The 17,224-nt window shown below is 45.2% G+C and overlaps 1 protein-coding gene and 1 long non-coding RNA gene across 5 annotated transcripts in view; one reads left to right on the plus strand and one right to left on the minus strand.

Annotated features, from left to right (window-relative positions):
* NMNAT3 (nicotinamide nucleotide adenylyltransferase 3) overlaps positions 1–17,224 on the plus strand; it is a 118,463-nt gene that overhangs the window by 32,179 nt on the left and 69,060 nt on the right. The window contains exon 1 of one of the 4 annotated variants that reach the window (XM_039223636.1): positions 4,508–4,665. The exons of 2 other annotated variants lie outside the window; for them this stretch is intronic. The gene's annotated coding sequence lies outside the window, so the exon portion shown is untranslated. Of the gene's footprint in view, positions 1–4,507; positions 4,666–7,429; positions 7,453–17,224 lie in introns of those variants that run through there. One more of the 4 variants, XM_039223638.1, reaches the window with a different exon arrangement.
* Positions 4,971–5,556, minus strand: LOC120225435. The gene is made up of 2 exons (XR_005526807.1): positions 5,470–5,556; positions 4,971–5,090 (listed from the first exon to the last, which is right to left on the minus strand). It is a non-coding gene; the product is annotated as an uncharacterized LOC120225435 (long non-coding RNA).

The raw sequence follows: 17,224 nt of genomic DNA on the forward strand, positions 1-17,224 counted from the left end.
GGGCCTCCTGTCTTGCTGCATGGCTCACCATCGCAAGGAGGGCTGTGCTCAGTAGCAGGCACAGGGACTGCATGCTCACTGGGTGAGAAAACTACCCTTCCAGGGGGCGTGCAAACCTTTAGAAACAGCCTCGTGCAGAATTTCTCTGAGAATGTGTTCAAAAGACAGATTTCCCTTGGCTTTGGTGTAAACCACTGAGTTGGTGAACAGTGGCTTGGCCCCACTCCTGTGGAAGAGACAGAAGACACACTTGCCTGGGACTTTGGTCTCCTGCCTGTGCCTTTCTTTCTTTCTTTAAATAAAAACATGGTGGCACTACTGGGGAGCCTGGTATAAGAGCCAAGGTTGTTGCCTCCAGCCCTGCACCATGAGCCGGCTTCCAGACAGCTTCCAGAAGCCCCAGCCAATCTCTAAAGACCACCTGCTGCACAGTGCTCCTCCGACACGCAGTTCCTGAGGGCCCCCACTGTTTACCTGACACTGTTCCAGACGAGGTTCTCATAGGGCATTGCTGTGACATGTCCATTGTTTCTTTCTTAGGTCCGCAGAAGTACACACTTAGGGAGGAGGCTCATTTGTATGAAGTTAGATGTCCCCGTCTGGCCATTCCACTTGCTGTCCCCTCAACAACCTCCCCTTTCCTCCGAGGTAATAACTCGCTGTTTGCGGTGTACCTATCAGGTGGATACACACACACTCAGAAGTGTTTCTATTCTATAGTATTTCTGTGTATTACGCTAGCATAGATAGCTTTGTTGAACTGAAATGAGATAACACTGTGATACTATCTGCAACTTGCCTTTTTTTTTTAACCCAACATTTACTCATTCATAACCTCTAATGTCAGCATATGTAGAATTATGTTACTCTTTAATAGCGGCATCATATCATATGAGACTTAACCATTCCCCTGTTGGTAGACATTTGGGTCTCTAATTTTTCACTATTACAGAAACCCTCAGAGAACAGCCTTGTAGCATATGCTTGCAGGCATCTGGCCATGTTTATTAATAATTACATCGCATTTGTTTAAAGATGTACTCCCCTGACATGTACACATACCCATGCAGCCCTGTCTGAGCTATAAGGTTAATTTATCGGAAATCTCTTAAATCCTTGGTACCCCCTTCACACTTACCTATTCACATTTTTGCTGTAAGGACTGAACACGTTTTCTTCATGCACATAGCACCCTGCTTCAGGAAGGGATATTGCCTAGAGCTGTCCCCAGGGACCCAGGAGCAAGGTGACTGCTTTTCTTAGTCTGTGCTTCGTGGACCTGACTGCACTGAGTTCCAACACTCTCCAGCCCCACTAGCTGGAGGCAGGAGGTTGAATTCTGCTAAATACCATTAAAAGAACCATAGAGTGTTGGGGATGTTTTTTTGTAAACACTGAAACCCTCGCCTCTGGCCCTTCTGTGTGAGTGTGTTAATTTTCTAGGGCTGCTGTAACAAATTACCACAAACTTGGTGGTTTAAAACAGCAGAAATATATTCTCTAACAGGTCTGGAGGCCAAAATCAGAAATCCGTTTCACAGCCCCAAATCCACGTGTCAACAGGGCCATATTCCCTTTTGAGAGAATCTTTTTCAGGGGGGAACAGTTCTTTGCCTCTTTCAGCTTCGGGTGGCTGCTGGCTTTCCTTGGCCTGTGGCTGCATCAGTCCAGTCTTCAAGGCCGGCGTCTCCAGATTTCTCTCTGCTCCGTCTTCGCAGGGCCTTGTCTGTGTTCAAATCTCCCTTTCTCTCCCTCAAAGGATCCATGTGATTGCGCTCAGGGCCCTCTAGACAATCCAGGGTAATCTCCCCATCTCAAGATCCTTAATCACATCTGCAGAGACCCCTTTCCCAAATAAAGTAACATCTGCAGGTTCCAGGGATTAGGAGCTGATTTCTTTGGAGGACATTATTCAGCCTGTTACAATTTCCAGTGTGTTTTCCAGCATACTTTAACTGCTGAAGCATGCTTGATGTTTCCTGTGGACTCTTTAGAAGGGTGTGTTTTCATTCATGAGAAGGCGGAAATAGATGTTATTTTATTCTGTGCATTGAAAAATGGGCTAGAAAGTCAGGGTCAGACAAAATCTCTGACTCTGACTCTCCTTTAACTGGAGAATACATGGCTTGAGCAGCATGTACAACTGCTGTGAATTAAGTTACAAACGTGCCTGTCTTCCCTTTGTAATTTGGAAATATTTCACTGTATAATAGTTTGCATGCCTTAGCTAGAAAGAAGTTGAGAATCCGTCTGCCCTACTGTCCCTACTACAGATCAAAGCATATCCAGACCAATAAATTCATCTTTTAAATCTGTCCAGAAGAGGTGCGGACAAGTTGTTGTTAAAAACTATGCAGAGTGTTGGGCAATATTAAGGGCATAAGGCCTGGAGAAGCGCAGGTGGTTGGTGGTATTAAAATACAGGGATGAGGTTTGCGGGCACACATTTAACTGACAGAGCATGGCTGCTCTTTCAGACTCTCCAGTCCTCCCTGTGAAAGGCATATTACAGTTTTGGACTTGGCCCTGCCCTTGCCATGTGAATGCTAATGTCTTATACTTCCATTTCCCAATTTCACAGCAGACCTGCATGCTCATAAATTAAACTGCATAGCTCAGCAATATTGTGTGCATTCTAGGATTTTGTCCAAAATGGCCCAAACTACTGCCTATTTCAGCAGAACTCCCTTTGGCCACTGCCTGTTAATATATTATAGAGGTATTAGGACAGCGATTTGAGAGCGTAGACCAGGCAGTAGAGCACACACTTCCCTGCACAGCAGTCTGTGAGCACACAGGAAAATGAGCATGGGGAGATGTTGGCTGCCTCAGTTCCAACAGAGGGTGCCACATAGGTGGACCTTCCCCACCAGACACAGAAGTAATGTGTCTGCCAGTCTCCTCCCTCATCTCGTAAAGGATCTTGGACGTTAATGGCTAGAGTTTAAAAAATAACAAATCCATTGAAAGAAGTGAGATAATGAGAGCCCTGAATAAGGCTGACTTTTGTCACTTTCTAAGTCAGCGAGGGGAGCTTAAAAACAGACCAAAGTGCCCACCACTGATCCAGGTTGCCAAGGGGAAAGGAAATATAGTGGAGCTCTGTTTTCCAAGAGATTAGACTAGACACTGTTACTTTTGTCATCAAAATAATATGTGCACATGGCTTTTTAAAAATTCACCTAATTCAAAAGGGCTTTTAATATAAAGTTATAGCTCCATCCCTACCTCCCAAAAGATAGCCTCTTTGGTCCTTTTAAATTATTTTGTGGGTTAAATGCACAACTCTAAATTGTATCCAGAAAAGATAGCCATTGAGTCCCATTATGAAAGGTTGACTTAACTTGTAGTCTGCACCCTTCCTCTTTCCTCTAGCTTTGGATGGCTCTGTTATTTTTTTTTCTTTTGTTGGTTACCTTTTTAATTTAAAAAATATACTTCTATCTCTTGAGTCATAGATGGTAACTTACCCAATATCCATTCCTTCCTTTCCTTCCTTCTTTACAAGCAAGCCCAGTTTTGTTGAGTGCAGCAGTGTGCCATCCAAAAAACTATACTTTTCAGTTTAGGATTTGGTCAGTTTTATTCTTTGGATATGAGCAGCCATGTCACTGGGTTCTGGACAGTAAGATATAAGAAGTTGTTGGATCGTGCGTCTGGAAAGTTCTTAAAAGGGGGCTGACTCAGCAGGTAGACCTCTTTTGCCCTTCTCTCTTCTTCTTTCTTCTTACTTGGAACACAGAAATGATGGCTAGAGCTGCAGCAGCCATCATGTGATCATGAGACAATCTTGAGGGTAGATGGAAGGCATATTATAAGAATGACAGAGAAATCAACAAGGATTCTGGGATGTTGATGACATCAGAGTTCTATACTATCCCTGACCTGCCTTTCTTCCCAAGATTTTATAGGAGAGAAGTTATGCCCTGGCTTGTTTAAAGTACCATTTCCCTATATCTCATACAACCCAATCTGTTTTTTTCTTGTTGTTGGTAAACTAACCAGAGCCTAGATTTTTCATAAGGTAAAAAGAAAACCCTGATGCTTTCCCCCTTTTTCTCATTGTTCTTTCCTCAAACACTTCGCTTTGGTAGCTGTATTCTTACTTTGCCAAGAAGGTAACATTATCTTTCTATTCTCTAATCACAGTTAAGCCTTCTGTGCCTTTTTACTAGATTGATCCTAAAAGATGAACACCATTAAATAGTATTTAAATCATTATGACCACAAAAATATTCACTCCAGGGTCAAGTAGCCCTGGACCAATCATAGGGAAATTCCTACTACCAGGGTCAAATATATTTTCTTTTCTCATATATCATAAAGAGCTTAAAATTATGTCACATTTTAATTTACATTATTTTTGGACCACATAGTATAACTTTGTGTTTTATTTGGATTTTGGGGGGGGGAGGGTGGTTATAGTTGAAAGAGAAGGGCTCTCACCATAACCCCATTTGACCCAACCTCTCTGACCTCTCCTCTCTTTCTTTTTTCATAAAGGCCTGCACTTTCCTATTCTGCACAGTGCTCTCCAGCCTGTACAGCTTTCATCCTAGCTTCACCATCCCTGTCTTCTACTTTTATTGGTTTTCCTTCCTTGTTTTGCTAGAAACAAAGAGCTAACAAACTCCAAAAAGCTACTGAAGAAAGAGTACTCAAGAGGTAAATTTTTTTAAGTCCATTCATGTATAAAAAATGTATTTCTTCTATCCCCATTAGTTATCTAGCCAGATTCAAAGTCCTCTTTTCTCAGAAATATGTACACATTGCTCATTGTCTTTAGCATCTGATGTTGTAAATGAGGGGTTAGATGCCATCTTATTTTCAGCCTTTTGTCTATGAATGTGCTTTTGTTCATTCCCTAGAAGTCTTTAGTGTCTTTTCTTCTTAGTGTTCTGATATTTCAAGCCAAGTATAGTCTCAGGTTGATTTTAGTTGCAAGTAACAAGACACTAACTCAAACTAGCTTAATGTTAAAAAGGGGATTTATTGGTTCATGTTATTGAAATGCAGCAGTTCGGTCAGGGCTCTGGCTCCATTTCTCTAATTCTTTTGGTTTTGGCAACTGGGTATGTCTCAAAACAATCCTGAAAGAACAGAAAACCAGGAGTTAAGGCAGATTATTGAAAAAAATGCGGTGTAATCAATAGTCTGGCATCAGAGAAGGCTTAACAAAGGAGACCTTTAGTTTTAAAATTGTAATTGTGGTAAATTACATATTACATAAAATTTACCATCTTAGCCATTTTTAAGTATATAGTTTAATAGTGTTAAGTACATTCATACTGTTTTACAACCATCTGCAAAACCATTTCCTGTTGCAAAACTGAAACTATACCCACTACACAACAACTCCTCATTCCCGCCTCCCTCCAGCCCCTGGCAGCCACCATTATACTTTCTGTCTCCATGAATTTGACTGCTCTAGGTGGTAGTCAAACATCTATGGAATCATACAGTAGTTACCTTTTTGTGACTGACTGACTTCACTGAGCGTAATGTCTTCATCTTGTAACATACGTCAGATTTTTTCCTTTTGAAGACTGCATAATATCCCACTGTATGTGTATTATATGTATAAGCATATATATAGGCATGCACATATATATACACAACAAAAATAAATGTTATATATATAACCATTTTGTTTATCCATTTCTCTGTCATCTGTGGACACTTGGTTGCTTACACCTTTTGGCTACTGTGAATAATGGCGCTATGAACATTGATGTACAAGTATCCATTCATGTGGCTGCTTTCAATTCTTTTGGGTGTATACTCAGAGATAGGATTGCTGGATCGTCTGGTAATTCTATCTTTAATCTTTGGAGGAACCTCTGTACTGTTTTTCATAGCGGCCACATCATTTTACATTCCCACCAAGAGCGCACAAAGGTTCCAATTTCTCCACATCTTCGCCAACACACTGTTTTTTTGGATAATAGTCCTCATGTACATGAGGTGGTATCTCATGGTAGTTTTTTTTTTTTTTTTTTTAAATTTGTTTCTAGGAGAGAGAGAGAGAGAGACAGCGTGAGCAGGGGAGGGTCAGAGAGAGAGGGAGACACAGACTCCGAAACAGGCTCCAGGCTCTGAGCTGGCAGTCAGCACAGAGCCCGACGCGGGGCTCGAACCCACGAACCGCGAGATCATGACCCAAGCGAAAGTCGGACGCCCAACCCAAGCCACCCAGGCGCCCCTCTCATGGTAGTTTTGATTTTCATTTCCTTAGCGATTAGTGATATTGAGCATCTTTCCATGTGTTTATTGGTCATTTGTGTATCTTCTTTAGACATAGGTCTCTTCAAATCCTCCGCCTGTTTTTTAATTGGGTTATTTGTTTTTCTCATTATTGAGTTAAGGAGACCTTCTATGGTTGGCCTAATGTGTGCTAAGTGCTGGGGAAGCAAGGTTTAATAGGTAGGAATGGGTAGAGAGGGCATTCTAGGCAGAGACCAGCAGGAACAAAACACAGAGATGTCAGCATTGGTGTGTTCAGGCTTCTTCAAGTCATCAGGCTGTGTGGGACCACAGGCAAAGGTGGGCAAGCAGCCAGCCCTGAAGCAGGAAAGGCACAGGTATCCACTGAGGGTGTAAAAGTCCCCTGAGACACAAAGCTACCCTCAGAAAGTTCCCTGTAGTTGGTGCCTGTGGGGACAGTGAGTGCAGCTGTGAGAGGTCTGTTAAGAGGCTCAGGAGGCAGCTTCCCCTCAGGTTGGATTCTGAGGTCACAGTGTCAACCAAAACTCATGTTTCTTCAGAACAGTTCTTAGAAGAGTCCCAGTATAGACCCACATTGGAGTTCAACATACCATCCTTCTCCAGGACCCACAGAGTGGGAGGTCTTCCAATACAAATGCAGTCTCTCTTCAGCTACAACCCAGGTGAAGTAGCTGCCTTGACTTTAGGGGCCACGTTAGATAGAAAGTACCTGTCTTTAGACAGTGGAATCACACTTTGGCCCACAAAGGTGCACACACTGTGAGAAGAATTGAAGCCTCCTGAGATAGATCTGTTTGGATGCTTGAGGACACAAGCAATTGAATAAATGACCAGCAGTAGCTGTGGTAGTAAAGATATTTTAGCAACTCACATAATAAAGTATAGAGAGAGAGGCTACACCAGGTTATTGCAGCAACTTAATGAGACCAGTCTCTGGGTCGCCCTTCACCTCTGCAGTTCTCTAGGCCTTCATGGTCACCAGAGGGCTGGGGCAGCCCCAAGCATCACATCCTGACACCACAGCATCCAGGGCAGGAAGCGGCAGAGAAAGGGCCTGCTTGTCCCTGGACTTTGAAAAAATTTCCCATAGGCCTCCAGGCACTTCCTCTTATATCTCATTGGCCAGGGTTCAGTCACGTGCTCATGCCTGACCAATCACAGGCAAAGGAGGTGGCCTGCCAGGATCTCTGCCCCTGTCCCTGAAACTGAACAAAATCACGTTTCTTGGTAAGTAGAAAGGGGAGTTGCTGTGCTGCAGGAAGGACCGGTAAATTCTCTGTCCCATCATCACACTCCCTCTGGAACATCTGTTCCCGGAAGACAGTGAGCTTAAATCATTTCATTTTGGCTATACTTTATTTTACACTTAAATTATTATTTTATTGATTTAGTGAGGCCATCACATGTAACAGAATTCACATAAGCTAGGAGCCTGTGGGATGAAGCTTTACTGTCTCAGTTTTGGAGTTGATACCTGCAGATGTCTACATCTGGCTTTACCCCTGACTTCTGGGTGTGAAACGCTCTTTACTTTTTCTGCCCTGACTGGATTCTAGCTCTTCCCATTGACCTTGAGGCCTTGGGAATCTCCCTGTCCCCCTGGGGCCAGGACCCTCCTTGTTTGGACCTCTGGGCAGCCTCTTCGCGCCAGCCCCCATGCTTGTGGCATGCACACTCCTGGATCACCTTGCATTATAAGGGCCTATAGAAAACCATAGGAGCCAAAGTGTGTACCAGATAAATACATTACTTTTCCAGAAGGCATAAAAGCAAATTAGCCTTTTTGTTGGTGTTTTAATTCACACTTAGTAAAGCAAATAAACAAGTCCTGACTGTGGCAGGGAGCCTGGTGCAGGTCAGCTGGAGTGTTGTGTATGACCTGGTGGGCTGCTTCAGCTGCCCCAGCCTGGGCCTGATGGCCAGAAATCCCTGACTCTGTACTGTGCCAGAGAGGATGAACACAAATAGTGGCTTCATTTGAACCATACTTGCAGGAGCAGGTAAAATCTGTCACAGTAAGTAGTGTCTTTACACAGAGTTGGCACGTATGAATCCCACTCCCTAGCTCTGTGATTGAAAAGTCTTCTCCTCCTCTGAAGGCAGGGTAGGCGGTGTAGTCCTCATATGTCTCTTTAGTTCTTCTTCACAGCCTCCATGGATGAGCTTGGGCTGTCCTCATTTTTTAGAAGACTGAAGGGCTTGTTCAAGGTCACAGAGCTTGTAAATGCCAAGCCTTTTCCATTCTAGAGGTCCCCCAAGTGCAAGCATAGGCAACCTTAGTTCAAGGCCAGAAGTGCCCGATGCCCTTCACTGTTCGAGTGTATGTGTCCCTGTGTGCACAAGAAATGCATGGGTTTTGGTGGGGACATGAGCAGGAAATGACCTTCCTGTCTTCCTAGTGGATTCAGAAGCAGTAACTGAGGGAAGAATCAAAATAAGGTTTGTCTGTTTAAGAATCACAGGGTCTGCGGTGTTTCTGCAGATTTAGGTCCACTCTTTGGGCCTAATTTCCAATCAACACAAAAGCACTTATGCATAACATTAAATATATGTGGGATGAACTTGGTTACAAATTTTAATTAATCACATCTCCAAACTCAGGTCTGTTCTGATTTCATAGATCACTGCCCAGATTTGCAGTTATCTGCTCATGACTATGGCAGTCTGCTTATAGCTCAATAAAGAAGGGAAGATGAGCTGCTTGGCTTATAATTTCTGGGGGAAATTCTATTACATGAAATGGAAAGGGATTGCTCTGGACCAGGTTGTGTTGTGCAACCTGGGAAGGCCCGGTGACCTTCCCAAATGAACGCCTATCCTTGAGCAGCAAGACTCTTGCCTATACCTCCCGTGCTGTGGCTCACCGAGCCTCAGCTGGCCTGTTCTTCCCTCATGCAGAAGCTGGCCAGCTTTCCACCTTTCCAGGCATTTTTGGGATCTTCCTGTCACCTCCTGTTCCCCTGAGGAACTTGATGGCAATGGCAGCTTGTTTTCATTTTTAGTGAATGAACAAGCAAGCTAAACGATGTTGCTGCCTTTATTACAATTTTTGTGTTTGATTTTCGGGCTGGTCCTAAAATTCCATGCAAGGGGACTTAGGATAGAATGGAAAGCAGTTAGATGGAGCAGACATGGGGAGGGTGTTGGAAGGTAAGTGATGAGGCTGATGAAACAGGCCATAACCAGATTGTAAAGGGCCACGGGTGGTTGCTAAGGAGTTTCGTTACCTACAGTGTGATTGGGTGGCAGGGAAAGCATTTTAAAAGATCCCTTGGGCAGCTGAGCAGAGATGGGCAGAGGAGGTGACACTGGGGACAGGTTAAGAGTTCACTCAGGTCCAATGGAGAAATACTGAGCCCCAGTTGAAGGCAAGGATTGTGGAGTTTGAGAGAGGGATGGATAATAAAGATATTGCAAAGGTGGAACTGACAGGCTGTCAAGGCAGGGAGGGAGAAGAGCCAGATGGCTGCCAGTTTTGTTCTTTGAGCACTAGAAGGGCCATGGTGTCATCCTCTGCCATCATTATGGACAGCTCTGCATTTCCTGCCAAGCAGGGAATTTCCTGGGGCTGTAGAGGGTGCGGGGGTGCTTTTCTCAGTACTAACTGTGGCTCATTGCCCACTGCTGGACCTGAGCAGGGCCCTGGACATATATCCAGGATGCGACAGGGTATGGACAGAGGAGTCAAATGATGCCTCCGAGGTGCAAATCAGGACCCCGGGTGGAGCCCAGCCAAGGTGGCAGACACAGTTTATGAGGTGAAAGCAAATATCAAGTCCACAAAGGAGCTGAAGTCCCTGATAGGGAGAAAGAAATTCGTATGGAGTAAAGCAAGCCAGGAAGTGCTGGGTCTTGGAAGCAAGAATGGAAGTGCTTCAGCCTAGACCATGCCAGGAGGTGACCAGGGCTCTCTGGCTCTCATTTTGATCTACTTTTAACTTTTACCTTGCCTTCTAGTGAATAAGGTGAATATTCCTTACTTGCATTACACTCTGTGTTAGATCCCTGCCCTTGAGGAGTTACAGTCTTTTGGCAATTAGAGAGTGGGGACTCCATAATATAGACAGTGTCCCCTTTAAGAGGTGAGAGGATGGAACAGTGACTTCTAGGTGGGCTCACAGGGAAAGCTCTGTTGGGAGAGCTGGCATGAAAGAGACCATCTAGCTCCAGAAAGTAGCATCAGCAGAAGCTCAAGCAGCAGGAACACTCAGAAGACACATCACAGAACAGCAGTTGGTGTCAGGCTGGGGACAACATGGAGCCCACATAGGGATTAGAGAGGGTGGTTGGGAGACCATCTGTGGGGCTAAAATCTCCAAAGTTCTAATGCCAGATGATTTTATCACTAGCTTGGCATAAAGGCCCAGGTTTTATATAGCGTTTGGTGCACAGTAGACACTTGATAGCTTATCACAGTAGTTTGAGTGACTTAGCCCCAACTTTAGGACTAGTTGATCAGTTTAGCATATTAGATTGGATTGGGGCCATATTGGTGGGAGGGAGCTGACTGCAGAGTTTCTGTCACCAAGTATGGAAGCTATTGCTGAGGGTTGGGTAGGTTCTGTCTAGCCCACATCAACAGCCCCTCTCTGAGAACAATATCGTGCACTGGTGTGAGAGCCTCACGGACCATGTCTCTACCATGAGACTCTGTCCAGACTGAGACCATGGCACTGCCCTGTTCCTTGTCCATCCTGAGACCTCATGTTCAACCCTTCCATTATTCTATGTGATGGTCTGGTGGCCTTCTGATAATTCCATGTTCCTTTACTGCTTTCCCTTTGGTGGGGAGGGGAACTAGGATGACCAGAGCTCCTTTTTCTTATTTGCAATTTTAAAAATCCTAACTGATACAAGAAGATAATAAAATCCTATAGTAGGATGGGTCTCAGTAGTGATAGAAAGTGAAGACCTTACGTGGGGAATACTGGCCATACTTGGAGGTGCATTGTCTTGGGGGGACATGATGAAGGATGAAGAGAGGTCATAGCTTACTGGCAGGCTTTGATCAAAAGTGACTAGAAAAATGGTGAAATCTTCAGACAAGGGGTGCAGGCAGCCGGAAGCAGGTCTGAGAGATGAAGAATTCTGTTTTGAATGCAAGGAAAGAAGCTGGTATTTCTGGAGCACCTCCTATGGGTCAGGGACTCTACTAAGTGCTCTACATGGGTCAACTCTGATTAACCTTTATAACAATCTGAAGACATACATGTAATATCTCCATTTTCCATATGGGTCACCAAGGCTCAGAGCAGTGGGTTAACTCTCTCCAGTAGGCACGAGGCTATTCACCAAATAGATCTGTGTCCTGAAGCTGGAGAGCTAGAGTCAGATTGTATTTTCTAACTCACTGAAGTTGGGTGGAGTTGTTGGAAGGGACGTTACCAGTTTGAGGCCAAGCTTAGAATACAATTGCTGGTGAGGGACCTTCTGGAGCCCTTTATTTCCTCTGCTACAGAATGACCATATTCGGTCTGACTGCTCCATTGGCTTGAGTTCTGGATTGAGGGAAAAAGTGGATCCAGAACAGAGCCCCAACCAGCATAGAATGCACATGTTAATAGAAACATGAAACGGACCTTTATTGTGTTAAGCTCCTGAGATTTGGGGATTGTTCACGTACCTCACCTGACCTCTCCCGACTCATACGCTCAAGGTTGCTCAGTTAGGAAGTGCTTGCTTGTCAGCTTTGCATCCATGCTTGTCTGGCTTGTTAGTAAGCCCATGCCAGTTGGACATCCATGGACCCATAAGGGCCCATCAGCAAGGTCAGGGCTACAGTTGTAGATGTGGTGTCATCCATACAGTGTGGTAGGGAGTAGAGAGAAAGGCATGGGAATTTGGTGTGCAGGCTTTAGGGTAAAGCTTTCTTCCCTCATATTCATTCTCTCGCAAGGTTTTGTGGTCGGCTGCACATGTCCTGCTGCTAAGTAGGCCATCTCTGCTGCCCGCCGGGTACCACTGCTTCAGAGACTTTGGCGTGAGTTTGTTGACAGCTGCACGCTCATAACATTGCTAAAAACTTCATAAACTCCGAAGTCTGGAAATAGCCCAAGCGATTTGAGGTTTTGCTCACTTGTAAATGTTTGAGTATTGTGTCCACAAATTGCGATTTGAGTAACTCCATTTTGAGGCACAGCTGTTATTTGGAAAGGACCCATCTAGGAACGCAAACTCCTTGCAAAATGATTGTGCTTCATTTTTGTCAAGTATCAGAAAGCCATTAAATTGCCAAGCCATATGGCAAATGCCCACTCAAAGCAGAGTGTAACAACACACCATAATGAGTCTGGTTTTGGGGGAGGGAGATAGGACAGTCTGGTTTTTGTGATCTACAGAAAAGCAGATTCACTGCTGCACATTTCAGCCTTCTAGAGTCCTGAGTAAGGATTTTTTTTCTCCCATGAAAAATTCATATAAAAAATTAAGTTATGGTAGATTTTTTTCCTTAGGTGTATTTTCCCTTTCAAACAATATCCATTTGAGTTTCTGCATGTGAAATTTAACTGGGGCAGTAGAAACTTCTAAAAGTTTACACAGTTTTCATTTCTTTATGCACTAGTTTAATAAACATTCATTAGGTATCAGTATGTCAATTAGAATGAAGTTTCATTGTATGTAATAGAAAATAATGGTGACTCAGAAGATTATTTCTCCCCCAGGTTTAAAAAAAAAAAAACAAAAAACCCTCAAGGTAGGCAGTCTGGGGCTGGTATGGAAGCGTCAGGGTCATTGAGGTCCTGGCCCTCTCTTGGCTTATTCTCTGTCAAACTGGAAGTTGCTCCAGTATAGTTATCATACTCTAGCCATCACATTCTAGGCAGCAGGAGTGTAGAAGAGGTATGTGATTTATTTCCATCTTCCATGTGGCTCACTGAGGCTTGGAGACGTCGATTAGACGCTTCACCAGAGTGCAAGCACAAACCCTCTCCTTCCAAGCATGTTGGAAGAATCAGCCCTGACATTTGGAAAGTCTTAGCACAATGCCTAGGCTTTCACTCAGAAAACCCGGGAGCTGTGACTCCGTTCCACCTTCCTGCAGCAATCAAAATTCGTCCTAACTCCTGAGCGTGGGGTTGCAAGAGACCACATTCCATTCCTTGTGCTCCTTCAGATCTTTCGAAAGTTCTCAAAACCAAAGAGGCAGGCTGCCTGCCTTCCTGGGAGTCTCATAATTAGGACAAGGGCTTAATTGGCATGTGTGTTTCCGCCAAGAGGTGGCTAGCAGAGGATCCTCACACTGACAAAGGCAGCTCGCTTTTGCTTTTGTTCCTAGCAGCACCGTGTGCCCATAGCAACAGCGGGTGAATCCAAAAAAGTTGAAAAGAAAAAAGAGCCCAGAGTTTGTGTGTAGGTTGATCGCCCTGGAGAAGTTGACATACTCGTGCAGATAGAAATGATTTCCCTAGGTCCTAAAAAAATGTGCTCGTCACCCCTAGAAATACAAACCTCATCTCTTGTTTTCTTTAAGATGAGGAGTCTGGTCAAGAGGTCTGTGTAATGAAAGATGTTTGTAGAATCCATTTCCATTCTGCCCGAAGCCATCTGCTTTATGTCTATAATAAACAGGGATGTTTTCAGCCACTTTCCTGGGCCAGGTCCTGTTAGAGGCACTCACCGTAGGGAAAGGTAAATTGACTGCCTCCCAAGCGATGAGCATTAGCACATTACATCAGCAATGACGGCACTTAACCTTCCTGGCTCGCCTTTCCTTTCTGTGTCTCTGCGACGGCCTGTGACAAATGGGCCGAAGGGTACGCTTAGTTAGAATTTGGTGCATGTGGGGCATCGGCCAGCATCCCATTACTGGGTGATTGAAGTGAGATGTAGGTGGCAAGAAAGGCTTTCCTCAGGGAAGCTGGGGAAATGCCTGCCCTTCCCCAGGTGGAGGTGGGGGCAGGGGGTCCGGGAAGTTGCCGCCCTGGGGCTTCCTGATGCACTATCCTGGGAGCACCTGGGCTCTCTCTGAACCAGAAATAGTAGTCACACCCCTATTTAAAATCCTTCAGAGGCTCCTCATTGCCTGCAAAATGAAATCAAGTCTCCAGAGACCTCCCCCCAGGGGCCTGCAGGATCCCTACACCCACTGCAGCCTCAATCTTGAGTCCCCCCCCTCGCCCCTCCCCCCCACAGCCACACTGATGTGCTCTCAGTTCCTCACCCCCCCTTGGTGGCGATTTCTGGGCCTTTGCATGCTAGTCCCTCTGCCCCACACATCACTGGTTCAATTCCTTACGTTTCTTGCCCCAGCTGGAAGGTCACTGTAGAAAATCTGCTGCCACATAGGTGAGTGTATTCATTTCCGATGGCTGCTGTAACAGATTGCTGTGAATTACTAGCTTAAGACAACACGTTTTCTTTTCTTACGGCTCTGGAAGTCAGAAGTCTGAAACCACAGTGTTGGCAGGATAGCATTCCTTCAGAAGGCTCTAGGGGAGAATCTGTTTCCTTGCCAGTTTCCAGAGGCCACTTGGTTCCTGGCCCCTTTCTCTTCCAAAGCAGCATAGCATCTTCCCTCTTGAGTGTCACTTTGGCCGTTAACATCTTTCTGTACCTGGCCCCTGTCCTCCTCCTCGTTAGGACCCTCATGATAAAATTGGGCCCACCTGGATAATCCAGGCTAACCTCCCCATTTCATGATCCTTAATTTAGTCACATCTGCAAAGTCCTCTGCCTGTCCAAGCAGCAGCTGGTGACCTCCACTTCTCCAGAGCAGGGGGATGACCTTGGTGTCAGTGTGCAGAAAGTCGGTACATCCCTATTGATGGAATCATGACATTGAAGATGGCCCAGCAGGCAGGAGTGTCTTGCTTGATTCTGGTCTGAAGTGGACTGGGACCTTGGCAAGGGGTCTTACTTGCCTCTTGAAAGCCAGAAAGGTCAGTTTATATCTCACCTTTATATCAAACAGTCCACTCACCATTTGAGACAGAACCAAAGAGATGAGGTAGCTGTCTGAAAAGGACGACACTTGGTTGGAGACAGTCACTCATTCTCTCATTCATTCTACACATTTCCTGAGCACCTGTGAGCCAGGCACAGTGCAGGAATTGAGGGGACCAAGATGAATGAGAAACCACCCTGTAGGGGCGTCTGGGTGGCTCAGTGCATTGAGTGTCCGACTTCAGCTCAGGTCATGATCTCATGGTGTGTGGGTTCAAGCCCCATGTCGGGACCTGGAGACTGCTTCGGATTCTGTGTCTCCCTCTCTCTGCCCCTTCCCCACTCATACTCTGTCTCTGTCTCTCTGTCTCTCTCTCTCTCTCTCAAAAATAAGTAAACATTTAAAAAATTTTAAAAAGAAACCACCCTGTAGGAATTCACCTTCTGCTTGGGGGAAAGTGACATGGGAATGAAGCAATGGCAGTTCTGTGGTGGCTGGAAGAAGAAAGTGATAAAACGTGTAATGAGGGGTACATATGGCATGGTGGGAGGATAGGGAGGGGCAATTGGGTAAACACTCCAAGGAGAAAACCTTGAAGGCAGGGGTGAGGAAGGTATTTCAGGCAGTTGAAATAGCATTTGCAGAAGCTAAGAAAAGGGAGGCAGCCTGCTGCATTTGAAGAGTGGGGTAAGATGCTGACTGTAAAGTGATAGGCGGTACTCTGGAGAGGGGGTAGGGACCAGAGGTGGAATCTATTTGCCTTGTCTCTCCAATATAATGATAAATTCCCAGAAGGCCGTGTACACCTCCTTCTCAACTTGTTAAATACTTCAGCAGCAATTACTGTTCACTGTGTGGCCCCCCATTAAATGGTTATTGATGGGAAGCCTTTCCTGATAGCAAAAGTCTCCCACACTTGCTTTGTCTCACTAGACATTACCAAATGACAGGGCAGATGAGTCACTTTTATGGTGCGCATCTGGCCTGCACTCAAACTGGAGCCTGGTTTATTCTCCTGGTGGCCCCTGGAGTGAGGCCATTTTAACACTATCATTGTATTTCTCTGGGTTTGGGCTTGGCAGGTTGTGCAGTTGAGGCAGGTTAGAGTATACAAGTGACGCAGGAGCAGTGACCTCAGTCCCGAGCCTGGGAACATGCACTCACTGCCTCTCTTGTCTCAACGGCGGCTGGGGCACACTAAGTCACTTTGGAGTAGTGTGGCTCAGTGGGCTGCTGGCAAGGAAAGAAAAGACAGACAGACATACTTATTAAATGTCATTGATTCTTTTTCCCCAACATCACACTTCATTGCTGTTGATGCCACCATTTAAAACACATGATCTAATTTATCATTTCTGGGAATGTTTGGGGAAAAAAATGGATCAAAACCCCAGGTTACCTGAGATGGTGCAGTTACATGTTTTAATGGCTCTAAAAAGTTATATTTTGTCAAAATGAAATAGAACTTTGAGAGGCTTCATAATAGTTGTGAACAACAGCCAGCCTCTCGATATACACTCATCATGGGGCTGCTCTTCTGAATAGCTCAGCACACTCTGCAAATAATATCTCATTAAACCATCCAACCTCCCTGTGAAGAAGCGAGCAGCAGTAGCTTGCAGACCGCTTTCTTCTCCTGCAGTAGGGGGTGTTCGTGCTGCCTTAAAGGAAGCTTCAGCAAACCATAGCCCGCCTAGGTTGAGAGTTGTTGTTGTTTTTAATCTGGCTGCTATAACTCAGAATACTTCCAGAACAACTTCTCTGCATTAGGAAGTGCATCCAGGCCTTCCTCCCACCAGGATGCAGGTCCACCCTACAGCCCGCTTTTTTCAGTCTTCACTGAGCCCTAATCTGGGCCAGGCACTGTGCTTGAGGCTGGGATCGAGAGATGAAGAAAACACCACTCGTCCTCTTAAATGGGCTTATGATCTGGTGGGTAGGAAACACAGAAGAGCAGGTATTCCCTATAGAGTATGTCCTATAGAATATGTTCTATAGAATGTGATCTACTGAAGGTAACCATAGATCTGTCAGAAAAGCCACCGTGGCCACCTTCTACACAGTCATCTCCATGGCAGTTGTGTCCCTCTGTGCCACTCTGTGGCAGATGCTGTG

This window comes from Hyaena hyaena, unplaced genomic scaffold (genome assembly GCF_003009895.1).
Source record: "Hyaena hyaena isolate Hyena2069 unplaced genomic scaffold, ASM300989v1 scaffold_1401, whole genome shotgun sequence".
NCBI classification, from domain to species: domain Eukaryota; kingdom Metazoa; phylum Chordata; class Mammalia; order Carnivora; family Hyaenidae; genus Hyaena; species Hyaena hyaena.